Here is a 15102-nt window from a genome sequence, read left to right as displayed (position 1 = left end):
CCTGAGAACACTGGAGAATATGAAGGTCTCTCCAAACACAATAATATTGGGTGACTTCAACTACCCAGACATCGACTGGGAAAACTACTCAAGCCCCAACACTCTTGCCCAACGTTTCCTAGAATTTATAAACTCAAATACTATGGAACCACTCCCACAAGAGGGGATAACATATTGGACCTGGTCATCACCAACATGGGGACTCTATGTTCCACACCAGAGGTATGTCCCTCATTGGTAAGATCAGACCATAAATTAATCTCACTAGGCATCCGTATCCCATCCCCACCCCCAGCCAAGGAAGTCACGGTGAAAATTTTCTCAAAAGCAAATTTCACACTTCTCAAAACCGAGGTGGAATCCTTCAAAGCCACTGGGCCAGTGGAAAATACTGCCCAAACAGCAGAATCCTACAGGAATGCATGGATCGTGCTATCCCAGATCAAACCAAGATTCACTCCTCCAAAGGCAGGAGACCAGTCTGGTGGACCCCGGCCATAAATAAGCTATACAACAGAAGGGGGAAGCTACTACATGATAGAACAAAATCCCAAAAAGGGAAGCCATCTCTGATCATTACTAGCAAGAAACTACGATCCCTCATAAAATTATCTAAGGCCAGCTTTGAAAGAAAAATTGCACAAGACACTAAAGATAATCACAAGGCCTTCTTTAGTTATGTCAAGAATCTGGGGGGCAACTCCCAGATATGCTCTGAGTTAGTACAAAATGACAAAAAATACACTGATCCCACAGGCATTGCCAACATCCTGGCAGACAGGTTCAGTGCAAATCCCCCCCTTCCCCCCTAAAAGACCAAACATCTATCCCAACAGAATGTAGGCTCCCTGACATCACAAATGCACAGGTGAGAGCTGCCCTCTCCAAAGCAAAAAAACACAGCATCAATGGGACCAGACGGTGTCCCGGGCTGCATCTTACACGAGATCCAAGAAGAACTAAACCCTCACATAAAGTCACTGTTCAATCTCAGCCTTGCTACAGGATATGTACCCAAGAAATGGCGTACAGTAATAGTGGTCCTGCTCCACAAAGGTGGTGCCACAACGGACCCACGAAACTATCGCCCTATAAGCCTGACTAGTCTGGGCTGCAAAGTTATGGAGCATTATCATCATGGAACTCATAAACAAGGACATTGGTAACCTCCAGACTCTGGATCCCACCCAATTCGGCTTTAAGGGCAGATCTTCCTCTTGAACCTGGTCGACTTCTTTGAAACAGTTACCAAGGCCATAGATGAAGGGAAGGTAGTCCACATGGCCTACCTGGACCTCGCAAAAGCCTTTGACATAATGCCTCACTCAGGCATCATAAATAAGCTCACCAGCTTAAATATCAACCCCTATGTCACAAGATGGGTTGCAAACCTGGCTCAGGGATAGAACCCACATGGTCAGTATTGATGGTGCCATGTCAGACTCCAAACCAGTTACAAGTGGCGTCCCACAAGGCTCAGTTCTGGGACCTCTCTTGTTCGGTATATACTTCTCTGAGGTACAGGCTAATACGGGAGGACTATGGCTGACCAAGTTCGCAGATGACTGCAAGCTGGGCGCCATAATCGACTCTCCGGCTGACACAAATATCCTCCAAAAGGGTCTCACAGAGACGGATAACTGGTGCCAGAGCCATGGCCTTAAGCTAAATGCCAAAAAGTGCATAGTCATCCCATTCGGGAAAAACAAAGTGCCCACAAATTACCACATAGGTGGTAATCCATTAAGTACAGAAGAAGTAGTTAGGGATTTGGTGACCCAAGTAGATAGAAACCTCTCTTTTGACAATCACATTGCCAGAGTGGCTAGAAAAACCTTCTATATAGCCCCCCTTATCACGAAAGGGTTCAAATCTAGAACAAGAGAGGTCATTGTGCCCCTCTACTCATCAGGCCCATAATTGAATACAATGCCCCATTTGGGATGTACCTTACCCGACACCTGCACCAACTGGAGAGGCCCCAAAAGTACCTCACCAAGAGGATCAAGGGACTCAAACAGATGCCCTATACAGTTCGGCTAAAGAAACTCCAGCTCTACTCAGTTGCTTACCGCCTACTCAGAGGTGATCTATGCCTGACGTATAAAGCCATGTCCAACCCAGAGTTAATGGACATGCTCCACCTCAGAAAATCCAAATCCCTTAGAGCTACACGCTCCAGGGACTTAAACCTCAGCACAGAAATAAATAGGACATGCTGGAGGGGACAGATTCATATCCCAGAGGCTGCCCTCACTCTGGAACAGACTCCCAGTCCTTGTTAGGCAGAGCCCCTCACTGACCCTCTTTAAGAGAAATCTTGATGAGTGGATGGGAGATCATAAGTTCACCCCTGGGATCTCTTCCATGTCCCTGCTAGACATGGGCACAGTAAACTAAACCTTAAAAGGGCTATCTTCTGTGACCTACTCTACAAAGGCACAGTAAACCGATCTAAAAGGGTGGCAAAAGCCAAACACACTCTGGCTGGGCTTGTAAATGCCCCAGGGCAGATAGCCTAGTATAAACCTATGAAACTACTGCCAGAATAGAGATTACACTAAAATATTTCCATTGGTATTTCCAAGGTAATCACAAGTTCAGGCAGCCAGAAAAATATGATTTGAGTGATAAACCATCTTTTTGTAGCTGTCAGAGCTCACTGTTGCCATGGAGAAGCCTATGCAAGTGTTTCTGAAGCATACAGATCAACTTTTCATTAAGGATTTTGGACAAAGCCAAAAGTAACATGGGAATGAAGGCTGAAAACCTGGGACAATTTTTAAACATTACATGTTATGTTGTCCTATCTCGCCTTCATTCACTGCTGGTTGGATTTGGAACCAAGAATCGGTTCCGACTTGGCTTTATACAAAAGCTCAAGAGGTTCCACCGGCTCAAGCTATACCCTATCACATGATGCTCAGGGAAGAGTACCCAGATCTCATTTGCCACTACACACGATCAGGTGCTTCCATGCAGGCCCTAGGCTAAGTGGAAACTTTTCTGTTTTATCACGTGATTTCATAAAAATTTATGATATATTGTAGTTTTTTCTAACTTTAGAGTAGTGTGATAGTTTATTGAGAGTGTTCGTTGTTGCTTTTGTGCTGTTTTTGTTGGCTGTCGTCCCACCGCTAGGCCCATCTGTTTTTTCTCCCTATCCCGGTCACAAACTCATTTAATTTAGAGAGTTTTGGGTTATTGTTATTACTATTATTACTATTTCCTTTCTCGTTGGGTAGTCAGTTTGAGTTAGAGGGCTCCTTTCAACCCGTTTGACTTAGAGAGGTTTCCCCTCCTTCCCTTTCTCTTTTATCTGTGTAGGAGCTAGTTGCCTTAGTTAGAAACTTCTCCTCCTGTTATTGTACTGAATAATTAGAGTTTTTTGGCTAGTGTGTGTTAACTTTATATATTTCTATTAAAAAAAAAAAAATTGTTGTTTTTTTCCTTGTATGTTACTTGTTAGCATTCTGGCTTGTTTTTGTTCACTGCTGTCAAGAATGTCTAAGGATACCAGAGAAGCGAAACCTTTGGGTTTTAAGAAATGTTGCAAGTGCAACCAGAAAATGTCTCTGACAGATAGACACGCCAGCTGTGTGTATATTGTTTGGGTGCTGTCCACCTTCAAGAGTCATGTTCCTTTTGCTATACCTTTAGTTCAAGAGTTTTAATGGAAAGAAGGAACAAATTAATAGTTAGGGGCTTGTTGAAGACACCTTTTGCTGAGGCTCTAGAAGGGAATCAGTTCCTCAAAAACCGCTCAACAGTCCCCATCTTCCAGAACTGAGAAATCCACAAAAAGGTCATCCTCCACTGCTCCACTATCAGAGCCGGCAAAAAAGCAAACAAAGGAGTCATCTGCAGACCCAAAGGCTTCCAGGCCCGAGAAATCTCCCTCTTCAACTCCTGTTGTGATCTCTGAGCCAACAGAGTTCCAATTTCAGAGCTGGTCCCCAGTTCTGGAACCGGTCACCCCAGTGCTGCATTCTCCTTTGCTGCAATCAGTGAGGTCCCCGACTCCATTCTCTCGATCCTCCAGGAGCCTTTTGGATGATGACATGGAGTGGGTGGTCAATAGGCTTTTATGGATGCTGGCGCTAGCTAAGATTCTGTCAACCCCGACCCAGAGGGATTTGGAGCTGACCAAAATCACTTCCCCTTCGTCGATTCCTCCATTAACCCATTCTGTGCTTGGATCCGATTGTAGCAGAACTGCTGGTACCAAGACCTGCCCCAGGATCTTCAGTCCCGGCCAATCCGACCTCCTCGGCTCCATCGGGAGTCAAGGGGTCTAGGAGCCAACGCTCTCCCGTCAGGTCCAGGGAGGAGAGTCAGGCTGGGCAGTTGTCCGACCCAAGTCTACCTCTCGGGGCTTTGACGTGGGTGAGCTTGGCACCTACATTGGCCTTGGAGCCCACTGACTTGGTTCATAGGGGGTTTTCTAGTTCCTCATAAGCGGAAACCTCCTCAGAGCAGGGTTGAGGGGTTTTCGAGGTGATGAGGAGAGTGCTGTCACCTCAGACTGCTCCGCTGTCAGGTCTAGGTACTTTTCCCCTCAAAGCACCAGTGTCCACCTCGGTGCCATCGCTCCCTCCTGGGCATGGAGACCCGATGCCCCAGGACGCCCCATTGAGTGAAACAGTCTCTTCCGAAACCTCGCCAGAGTGCCCCTCTGAGGAGGTCCCTTGGAAGAGGTTGTGTAAGAGGATGCATCTAGACTCCCCCTGAGGAGTCAGTCACTTCAGACATGGATCTCAATGATTCAGAAGGGTCCTCCACGGTCACCCTCTGAGGATGTCTCCTTTGCAGACATCCTAGAAATCCTTAAACAGAGAGGTAGCTGGAAGCCCATCAACCCTTCTGAGGATGAGTTTGTGTATCTGGAGGTGTTCAGGCCTCGCCCCTTCACCTCTTGGATGTCTCTGCTTTTCGACCAACTCATGAATGTAGTCAGTCGGAAGGCGTCGGCCTCTCCGGACTTAGTAGACCCTATTCCTAGGAGGCCAAATAAATTCATCACTGCGCCTGCAGATAAGGAGTTTCTCAGTAAAGGTGTTCCGGTGGATGCTATGGTGGTGACGGCAACCACCAAGAAGGAGTTGTCGGAGACATCCTCATCTGACCATCCACCAAGTAAAGAATCTCGAATAATGGACAGATGTGGAAAGCGTATAACCTGATGTTATTCTTCTTTCCATTCATCACTGATGGGTTCAGTTCCGAGCCCTCAGAACCGAGTCAGCCTTTTTACCAAGCTCTCTCTAGCCAAAAAAACCCTCGAGCTAAGTCTCTACCCAGAATGCCCTTCTCCCTGTTACCTCAGATCTCGTTTGCCGAGTAGCCGTAAATCCACGTTTCAGCCAAGTTCTCAGCTAAGTGGAACTTTATTTGATATGTGTGTGGAAATTTTTTATATCTTCATATTTTATTGAGTGAATAGTATTTCTGGTGTGTTTTCTTCTGTCTGACCTTGTTTTTTTCCTCTCTACTCTGATTGGATACTCTAAATTGGCCCTAGGCATGAGTGTGTGCATGTGTGTGCCTTCTGTGGAAGGCTGGGCGTCAGGCTGGCAGCTCGACACTGTAAAACTCCACTGCCAATCATGAGCAGACAGGTGATCTGCTGTGGTGACCCCTAACTGGGAAAAGCTGAAAGAGGAAGATTCTACTCATTGTTAAATTTTTAAGTAGCATTGTTGGTACGGCCTTTCCTCCCGCTGTCAAAACTAGAGACTTCGGTGCCAGCAGACCTTGCACCATGGACCCGATACTCCCCTTCTATAGATCCATTTCTGGGCCAGGCGTATAACTCATTCATTGAATGTCCTGACTCTCCATTCGGAGTATCCTCTAGATCCACCAGGAGCCTGTCGGAACATGACGTGGTGCATCTTGTGGACCAGCTGTTGTTAGCCAGGGGGATACCCACACTTTCTAAGACCCATCCACCTGTAGGACTTGGGTTGGCTTATCCATGGACTCCTTCTTATATTCCTCTGACCATCTCAGTTCTGAAGCCTTCTGCTCCGACATCCTTCTTGGAACCCAGCACCTTGGCGCCTACAGTGCTTCTCACTCCAGCTCCAAGTTTGCCCCTTTGGTCTTTGGTTTCTGTGAAACTGGTCCTTCCTCAATCTGGGGATTGGGGGATGGGTGCGTCTTTCTCCTCGGTTCCATCCTTGGCATCAATAGCCACGTTCACACAGATCCTGCTTGAGGCTCCATCCATGGGGCCAGATTTGTTGAAGCGGGGTGTGACCCCGGTCCCGAGGTTGTCTTTCTCTATTCCGGGCTCCCATCCCTCTTCGGGTGGGCCTGCCTTCCGCGTGATGGAGAGGACTCTTGCTTCTGGCAGCACTCCTTTGATGTCAGGACCCCAGTTTTCACCCCCCTGAGTTACAGCTACCACACCACCCCCCCGGGACACCGGGCAGAGAAGCTGCAAGACATCAGGGTACCTGCTGTTCTGAGTCCTCCTCAGAGACCGCCACTGAGGAGCCTCCTCGAAAGAGGATGTGCAAGAGGAAGCACATGGACTCACCCGAGGAGTCCTTAACTGAAGACATGGATTACGATGATGGTGAAGGGTCCCCGCGGTCACCTCCTGATGATGTCTCCTTTGGAGACATCCTGAAAATCCTAAAGCAAAGAGGTGACTGGAAGCCCTCCAACCCTTCATCTGAGGAGTCTGTGCTCCTGCAGGCTTTCCACACCTGGCCTTCTATCTCTTAAGTGACCCCACCTGCTGATCAGCTTATCCAGCTTGTCATGCAGCATGCTTGGAAGAACCCAGATTCCACTTTGGCGATCCCTTGGAGACCAGACAAAATTCTTTCCCCTCCCAAGGAGAACCCGCATTGGTCCAAAGGGTTACCAGTCGATACTATGGTGGCGGTGGTGGCCACGAAAAAGGACTTGGCTGTCCCACTGTCCATCTGCCCAACAGGGAGTCCCGGGTGGTGGACAGACTTGGGAAGTGAGTTTTTACATCAGGTGCCTTTGCTATACAGTCCCTGAACTATTTGGCACATTTTACGTGGCCCCAGTGGGACTTGGTCTCCAAACTCTCTGGGATGCTCTCAGGACTGTTGTCTGATGAGGTCAGGGACAAAGTGGCCTCGCAGATCACAACCCTGGAATCGATATCTAACTCGCCCATGAGGTTGCTTTCACATGCGACCGAAGGGGCAGCTAGAGCAGCGAATTCGGGCATTGTCATGAGGCGTCATGCCTGGATGCACATTTGTGACCTTGCGGACCCCTTCAAGTCTTCCTTTCTGAATGCTCCCATCGAAGCTTCGTCCCTTTTTGGCTCCAAAGTGAAGGACACAGTAGCCAGCTGCAAGCAAGACAGAAAGACCCTGTCTGCTGTAGGCCACGGTTTTCCCGTCCTTAACATACCTACTCCAGGAATCAGAGGAGTGCAAAAAATGTGGCACAAAAAGTCTCAGGGTCCTTTCCATGCCGCACGTGGTGATGATACCTCCAGGGGCAAAGGGGGTAACAATTCCGGAAGACGCCCCTATAGAGGCAGAGAGGGGGTCCTCGTAACCAAGGCTCCAGAGATTCCTTTTCTGGTCAGTCTTACCAGCGCTCCTGAGGAGCAGCCCGATTCCTTACCTCTGGAAGCAGTCGAGGGTCGTTTCTCTGTGCACCAAGTTGCCTGGCAATCTATTACCACCGATCGTTGGGTGCAGAGTATCATCACCAGAGGTAACACCATTCCCTTTTCTTGTCAGCCAAACCTTCCAAGAAAATTTCCTGACATTCCACCCAATCAAAGGGAAGAAGCAGCTTCAGAGATTATAAAGCTGTCTCCAAAAAGAGTCATCCAACCAGTCCCACCAGACCAGCGTGGCTCCGGATTTTACTCAAGTTTCTTTTTGGTGCCAAAAAAGACAGGGGGACTGGAGACCCATTTTGGATCTCAGCAGCTTAAACAAGTCTGTCACCCAAACCAAATTCCGGATGGTCACGGTTCAGTCCATTCATCCCTTTTTAAGAGAAGGCAATTGGATGTGCTCGATAGATCTCCGGGATGCGTATTACCACATCAAGATGGACAAACACTTCAGGAGTCTGCTTCGCTTCTGGCTAGGGGCCAGTCATTATCAATTTTGTGCCCTGCCGTTCGATCTCTCTATAGCCCCCAGAGTGTTCATGAAATGCATGGCAGTGGGTCACAACTCATTTGAGAGTACAAGGATTCCGGGTGTTTCCATATCTGGACGACTGGCTTCTCACCGCCCCCACCGAACATCTTCTGGTAACAGCTCTGCATTATACTCTCTCTCTCTCTCTCTGGCAAAATTGTTGGGAATTATGATACATTGGGAGAAATCAAACCTTGCTGCTACACAACAAATAGAATTCATAGGAGCAGTGTTCAATACCCATTCCTGTTTAGTATCACTCCCAATTCACAGACTCCACCAATTGAGACTTCAGCTCCGAGTGATACTCTCTCAAACAAAAGTTTCAGCAAGGGAAGTTCTTCAGACTCTAGGCTCTATGGCAGCTTCAATTCCAGTAGTGCATGTTGCCAAGCTACATGTGCAGATTTTGCAATGGTTCCTTCTTTGTCAGTGGTTCCAAAAGTATCACCCCCTCTGTTACCAGATTTGAATAACCAACTCCTGCAAACAAGACCTCCTTTGGTGGATGAGGCCAGATGTAGAACTTTGGTGTCCCCCATTTCAATCCCATCAGCCCAGAGCCATTGTGACCACGGATGTTTCCCTGATCGGGTGGGGGCCATTTCCAGGGAAAGACTGTCCAAGGCACATGGTCCACCTCAGAGGCCCAGTTGCATATCATTGTTCTGGAACTGAGAGCAGTGCTGTTAGTGTTGCAGGCCTTTCATTCAGCTCTCCCTTCCAGGACAATTGCAATTCAGTCAGGCAATATGTTGGTGGTCTGGTATATCAACAAGCAAGGAGGAAACAAATCCTACCTCCTATGTTGAGAAGCCCTGAGAATTTGGCAGTGGGCGATAGCTTCCAACCGCTTTCTGATAACAACGCATATCCTGGGGAGCTCCAATGTGATTGCGGACAAACTGAGCAGCTGTATCTTCCTGCCTCACGAGTGGTCCCTCATCCCCGAGGTTGTGACAGAAATCATCAGCCATTGGGGCCAGCCTTGCTGCGATCTTTTCACCTCCCCATTGAACAACAAGTGCATCAGCTATTTCGCCCTACTTCCCCCAGAGAAGGAGTCACCGAGGGACACTCTAATCCATGATTGGCCCATGGGACTTCTTTACGCTTATCCTCCCATCCCCCTGATTCCACAATTTCTAAAGAAAGCTCTTCAGTTGAGATGCAAGGTGATCCACATAGCTCCGTTTTGGCCTCGACAAGTTTGATTTCCCTTCCTTCGGCCTCACCTGATATACCCACCGTGAATTCTGGACCCTCTACCAGATCTGATTACTCACCCCCGAGGGTTGAGTCACCCAAATCTGTCCATGTCCAGTCTCAAGCTGACAGCTTGGTTTCTCCACTTCCATCAGTTGCCAGGCAAGCTTATCTCTCCTCGCCTGTTCGAGACATCATTCTGGCCTCTCATAAACCATCCACCAGAAGACTATATCAGGATAAATGGAAAAGGTTCTCCATCTGGTCCAAGGATAACATGCTAGACCCGTATTCAGCTCCAGTAACTGCGGTGCTTCAATACTTGGCTAAGTTTTTATAGTAGAGCCTCAGCCTCTACCGTATGAGTACATCTAGCGGCAATTTCTAATTTCCACAGTGGTATAGATGGCACCCCTCTTATTTCTTTATGCCTATCCAAGGTCTTCATCAAGGAGACCTCTCATATCAGGCCTCCTGTCAGACAGCCCATGGAACCATGGAACCTCACTTTAGTCCTTTGGTCTTTGACTCAAAAACCTTTTGAACCTGCTGCGAAGTGTGACCTAAAGTTTTTGTCTTGGAAATCTTTGTTCTTGGTAGCCATCACGTCTGCCAGGAGGATCTTGGAGCTGCAGGCATTGTTTATCAAGAGGCCATATCTGGTCTTTCATAAAGACAGAGTATCACTTTGGACAAATCCATCCTTCCTTCCCAAAGTTGTTTCTGAATTCTCCATAAACCAGACCAGTGATCTACCAGTGTTCTTTCCGAATTTTGCCAATAGAGGAGAGTACTACCTTCACTCCATAGACATACATAGACAACTGAGATTTTACCTAGACAGGACCAAACCTATCCGTAAATCTGAACAGCTTTTCATCTCCTTTTCTGGGCCCAGAATGGGAGAGGCTGTTTCCAAGGTTACATTATCAAGATGGCTAAGGGAGTGCATACGTTTCATCTATTCCCTCAGTAAAGAACCTATGCCAAAAGTTAAAGCTCACTCCACTAGATCTATGGCAACATCTGTAGCTTTCCATTCCAGGGCTTCCTTGGATGACATGAACAGCAACTACTTGGGCAAAGCCTCATACCTTTATCAATCATTACAAATTGGACTTGGTCTCCAGAGGGAGAGCTATCTTTGGCTCAATGGTACTCAAGAATGTTCTTCCATAAGGGCCGCCCATGGACCTCCAGGTAGCTTGGGATTCTGTCCCATCAGTGATGAATGGAAAGAAGATTAACAACATCAGATAAAGAGGTTATGTCTTACCATAACATTCCATCTGTGTTCATCTTCTTTCATTCATCACTTCCCACCCTTCTTCCCCTTACAAAGACTCCTAGGGGATGCTTTGGGTCTAAGTGGCATCCTAAGGTATTTGCGCAGAAAGTGGCCTTGGCTTTACTTCTCTTTCTCTAGCAAACTCAATCTGAGGTAATAGGGAGTAGGGCATTCTGGGTAGAGACTTAGCTTGAGAGTTTTTTGGCTGGCGTGAGCTTGGTAAAAAGGCTAACTCTGTTCCAAGGGTTCAGAACCGAGCCCATCAGTGATGAATGAAAGAAGATGAACAACACAGATGGAACGTTATAGTAAAACATAACGTCTTTTTTTCTTCAGCGTCTTAGCCCTTTGGTCACTGAACTACCTGACCCATTTCACTAGGCTTTAAAGGGATCTCCTAAAGGAGCTAGGAGATACCCTCCAGGGTTCTGTAGCTGCTGGGGTTTCGGACAAGGTCTCCTCCCAGCTCTCCACCTTAAACTCTATGGTTTTCTTCCATGCGACTTATTTCCTACACGGCCGATGGAGCGAGTAGGGCAGCGGGTACAGTAATTTCTTTAAGGAGGCCTTCCTGGATGCACTTATGTGATTTCGCAGAACCTTTCAAGTCTTCCTTTACTAATGCCCCTTATGATGGCTCGTGTTTGTTCTTGTCAAAAGTTAGAGACCCTAACCAGGTGCGAACAGGATGGAAAAACTCTATCTGCCGTTGGAGTCCGTTTCTCCCTGCCTACCAGACCTTATCCCAAAGGTCAGAACGGGGGGAAAATGTGGTTTTGTAAGTCCCAAAGATCTTTCCCGGATGCATGCGGTTATTCTTCCCCCAGGGGCAGAGGGGGAAGTAACAGTGGAAGATGCTGATCACAAGTAAGGGGTGGTCTGCAGAATCAGGGTGACAAGGATTCCTTCCTTGATAAACCCTTCAGCGCTCCTGAGAGGAGGCCCGTCTGTCTATCTTTGGAGGCAGTCGGGGGTCGCTTGTCATTGTACTGCAACACCTGGCTAGAAATAACAAAAGACAAATGGGTACAAACAATCATATCCAGAGGCTGTTATATACCCTTTTCCTCTCCCCCATTAGGAAAAACAAAACGAGCCCCAGATGTACTACCCAGTCAAAGGGACAATGCAACTTTAGCGGTACAAAAGTTGCTGGAAAAAAAAGTCATCCAAAATGTTCCCATAGACCAAATTGGATTCGGAACTTACTCAAGGTTCTTTTTAGTTCCAAAAAAGACAGGAGACTGGAGGCCCATTCTGGATCTTAGCAGACTAAATGAGTCCTTCTAAAAGTCAAAGTCCCAGATGGTAACACTGTAGTCGATATTCCTCTTTGTGGAGAAAAACGATTGGATATACTCTAAAGATCTCCAGGATGCGTACTACCACATAAAAATGGACATGCAATCCAGGAGCCATTTACGCTTTTGGCTGTGAGCCAATCACTACCAGTTTCGAGCTCTGCCGTTTGACTACTACAGCCCCCAGAGTGTTCACCAAATGCATGGCAATAGATGTTCTTCGTATTTCACTGTTGCAATCATCACACTTGGGTTATCTGCCTGCAGGTAGCCCTCAGTCGGCCCGAATACCAGAGTCTTGGGATTTCTGTGTCGGATGCTGTCGCCTCATTCATGATGTCAGGTCATCAGGGGTATAAAACATGCAGACAACGCCATTACATCAGCTTTTCTTGCTGTGCAGGAGTCCGAAGCAGAAGCAGTTCGCAAGTGCCAGTCGGCAGCTACCTGAAATTTTCATTTTTCGAGTTTCAAACCTGAAGTCTTCTAAAGCTAAGTACCCCGTTGGGGATCCTTTTTTCTTGCTCTAACCGATGTCAAAAAAAGTTAACAATTGTCTAGCCTGTGGAAAGCAACTACCTCACAGAGATTTTCATTCTTACTGCATCACCTGTTTAGGCCCAGACCACAATGTTTCTCGCTGTCAGTTTTGTGCCTTGTTCAACACCCGAACTATTCGTTGTTGGGCTATTTTTGTCTCTTTTGCTGTCATTCTCCTTATTCCAAAATGGCTTTGGTAAGCCATCCTACTACCGATCTTTCAAAAAAACGCAAAGATAAAGACAGAGAGACAGACCGCATAGGTCCAAAACTGCCGCCGATGCTTCCGTTAAGCTAGTCGCCAGTCCGCCGGTACTCAGAGAGGTGCTTTCGCAGTCCATGTTACCTGCTTCTACAGATTCGCAGGCTTCTACTGAGACCCTGCCACAGGATGCTTCTTTGACTATGGAACCTGTGGATGTCTCTACCTTGGATTGGTCCGGAGCTGCTGTGCAGGCACTGGCTTCTGAGGGTATATTCAGACCTTTCAATGTTTGTATCAAACCGACTGCTTCATTAATGACTAAATCCAGTGAATTTCTCAGGCCCAGAGTTTGCACTACACCTAGGAAATCAACGACCAAAGCACATTCTCAAGCCCCATGCTACAGAAAAAAATGCTTAGAATGGCTGGCGACCTTTTTTACTGTAATTAGGGAAGCCAGCCTTCCCCCTCTAAAAGACAAAGAATTGATTTTCCTTCTGATTCTTCAGACCATGAGTCCGATGACTCGGACCACTGTGATTACCAGGAGATACCCTTATCTACCTAAGAGGACTCAGATGCAGAAGATTCAATTCCATCAGCCTCCATCCTAGAGGACCTTTCTTTCGGTGAAACTTTGCATACCCTAAGAGACCGTTTCCGCTGTGAATGCCAGGACTACCCACAGTCCAAAAAGAGACTCAGGGAATTTTTAGACTTGCCTTATAATACTCATCGCACCATACTGGCCTTGTCAAATTTGGTTTCCCTTTCTATGGTCCAGTCTCCAGGAGGAGCTGTGAATTATGGACCCAGTTCCAGATCTCCTGACCTTTCTATCAGGGTCGCTCTATCCATCAATTCAAACCCTCAAATTGACAGCTTGGCTGCTCCAGTTCCACAAATAGCCAGGCTTCCTGATATTTCCCCTGCAGTGAAGCATATATTGATTTTGTTGCATAAAGCATCAAACAGAAAATTATATTCTAGCAAAAGGAAAAGGTTTTCCTGTTGGGCTTGCAACAATCATATTGATCCCTTTACTGCCCCCATCCCGGCAGTGTTAAACTTTCTGGCTAAGCTTTTTAATGAAGGCACAGTGGCAGCTACTATTTGAATTCAGTTAGCTGCTATATCGAGCTATCAGATCGGGAAAATGGGACTAAAAATTATGCCCCACAGACTTTGTAAGGCATTTTTGAAGGGTACTTTCTTACTGAGACCTCCAGTAAAGGAACCTCCAGCACCATGGGCCTAAATTTTGTTCTATGTTGATTCTTCCTCCCTTTGAACTTGCATCATCTTGTGACATAAAGTTATTTGTTGTGGAAGACAGCCCTATTAGTGGCCATTACGTCTTCTAGACGAGTGTCTGAACTTCAAGCTTTGTCAATATATCCCCCTTACATGACATTCACAAAGACAGTGTTTCCTTGCGAACCAACCCCTCATTCCTACCAGAAGTGTGTTCAGAAGCTAATTTAAATCAATCCATTGACTCACCTTTCTTTTTCCCAGACTATGGCAAAAAGGCAGAGTATAAATTACACCAGTTAGATGTACATAGACATCTACATTTCTACCTGCATAGAACAAAAGATTTCAGAAAATCGGACCAGGTATTTGTATCTTTTTCAGACAAAAAGAAAGGAACCCTGATATCAAAAGTCACTCTTTCAAAAAGGCTTACAGACTATATAACTTATACATATAGAGCACAGAACAGAGAACTTCCAGGAAAAGTGAAAGGCCATTCCACAAGGGCTATATCTACCACATATGCCTTTCAGGTGAGGCTGCCTATGGATTCCATTTGTGCTGCAGCAACATGGGTAAAGCCTCATACCTTTGTCACCCATTACAAAGTCGATTTGCCCTCCAGGAACAGGGCCTCTTTTGGGTCTACTGTTCTGAAGAGTTTTTTTCCCTTGAGACACCCAAGAAAGAAGGTGCTAGGGATGCTGTCCCAACCAGCAGTGAATGAAGGCGAGATAGGACAACATAACATTAAGAATTATGTACTCACCATAACGTTCCATGTTTATTGTCCATCTTACCTTTATTCTTGTGTCCCACCCTCCTTCCCCTACCTTCGCTCCTGGAGGATCAAGTGATTCTTATGAAAGTTGGATATTATGTCTCTGAATCTCTTATTGGTCTCTTTTCTTGGGATGTGGTTACATGCTTAGATATAATAACTATGGTATCTGCAAACAAGATCTAGGTAATCTTCCCTGAGCATCATGGGATAGGGTATACCCACGAGCTGGTGGAAGCTCTTAAGCTTGTATATAAGGCCGAGTCGGAACTGATTCTCGGTTCCAAACCCAACCAGGAATGAATGAAGGTGAGATGGGCAACAAACATGGAATGTTATGGTGAGTGCATAACTTCTTATTTTGCATT

The 15102-nt window shown here is 46.6% G+C and overlaps 1 protein-coding gene across 2 annotated transcripts in view; it reads left to right on the top strand.

Annotated features, from left to right (window-relative positions):
• Positions 1 to 15102, top strand: part of LOC122810355 (zinc finger protein 585A-like) — a 534209-nt gene that overhangs the window by 435280 nt on the left and 83827 nt on the right. The gene's annotated exons all lie outside the window — the stretch shown is intronic.

The sequence above is a fragment of the Protopterus annectens genome, chromosome 8.part1 (assembly GCF_019279795.1).
Source record: "Protopterus annectens isolate FY-2018-M chromosome 8.part1, PAN1.0, whole genome shotgun sequence".
NCBI lineage: Eukaryota > Metazoa > Chordata > Ceratodontiformes > Protopteridae > Protopterus > Protopterus annectens.
This window is presented reverse-complemented; position numbering and strand designations above follow the sequence as displayed.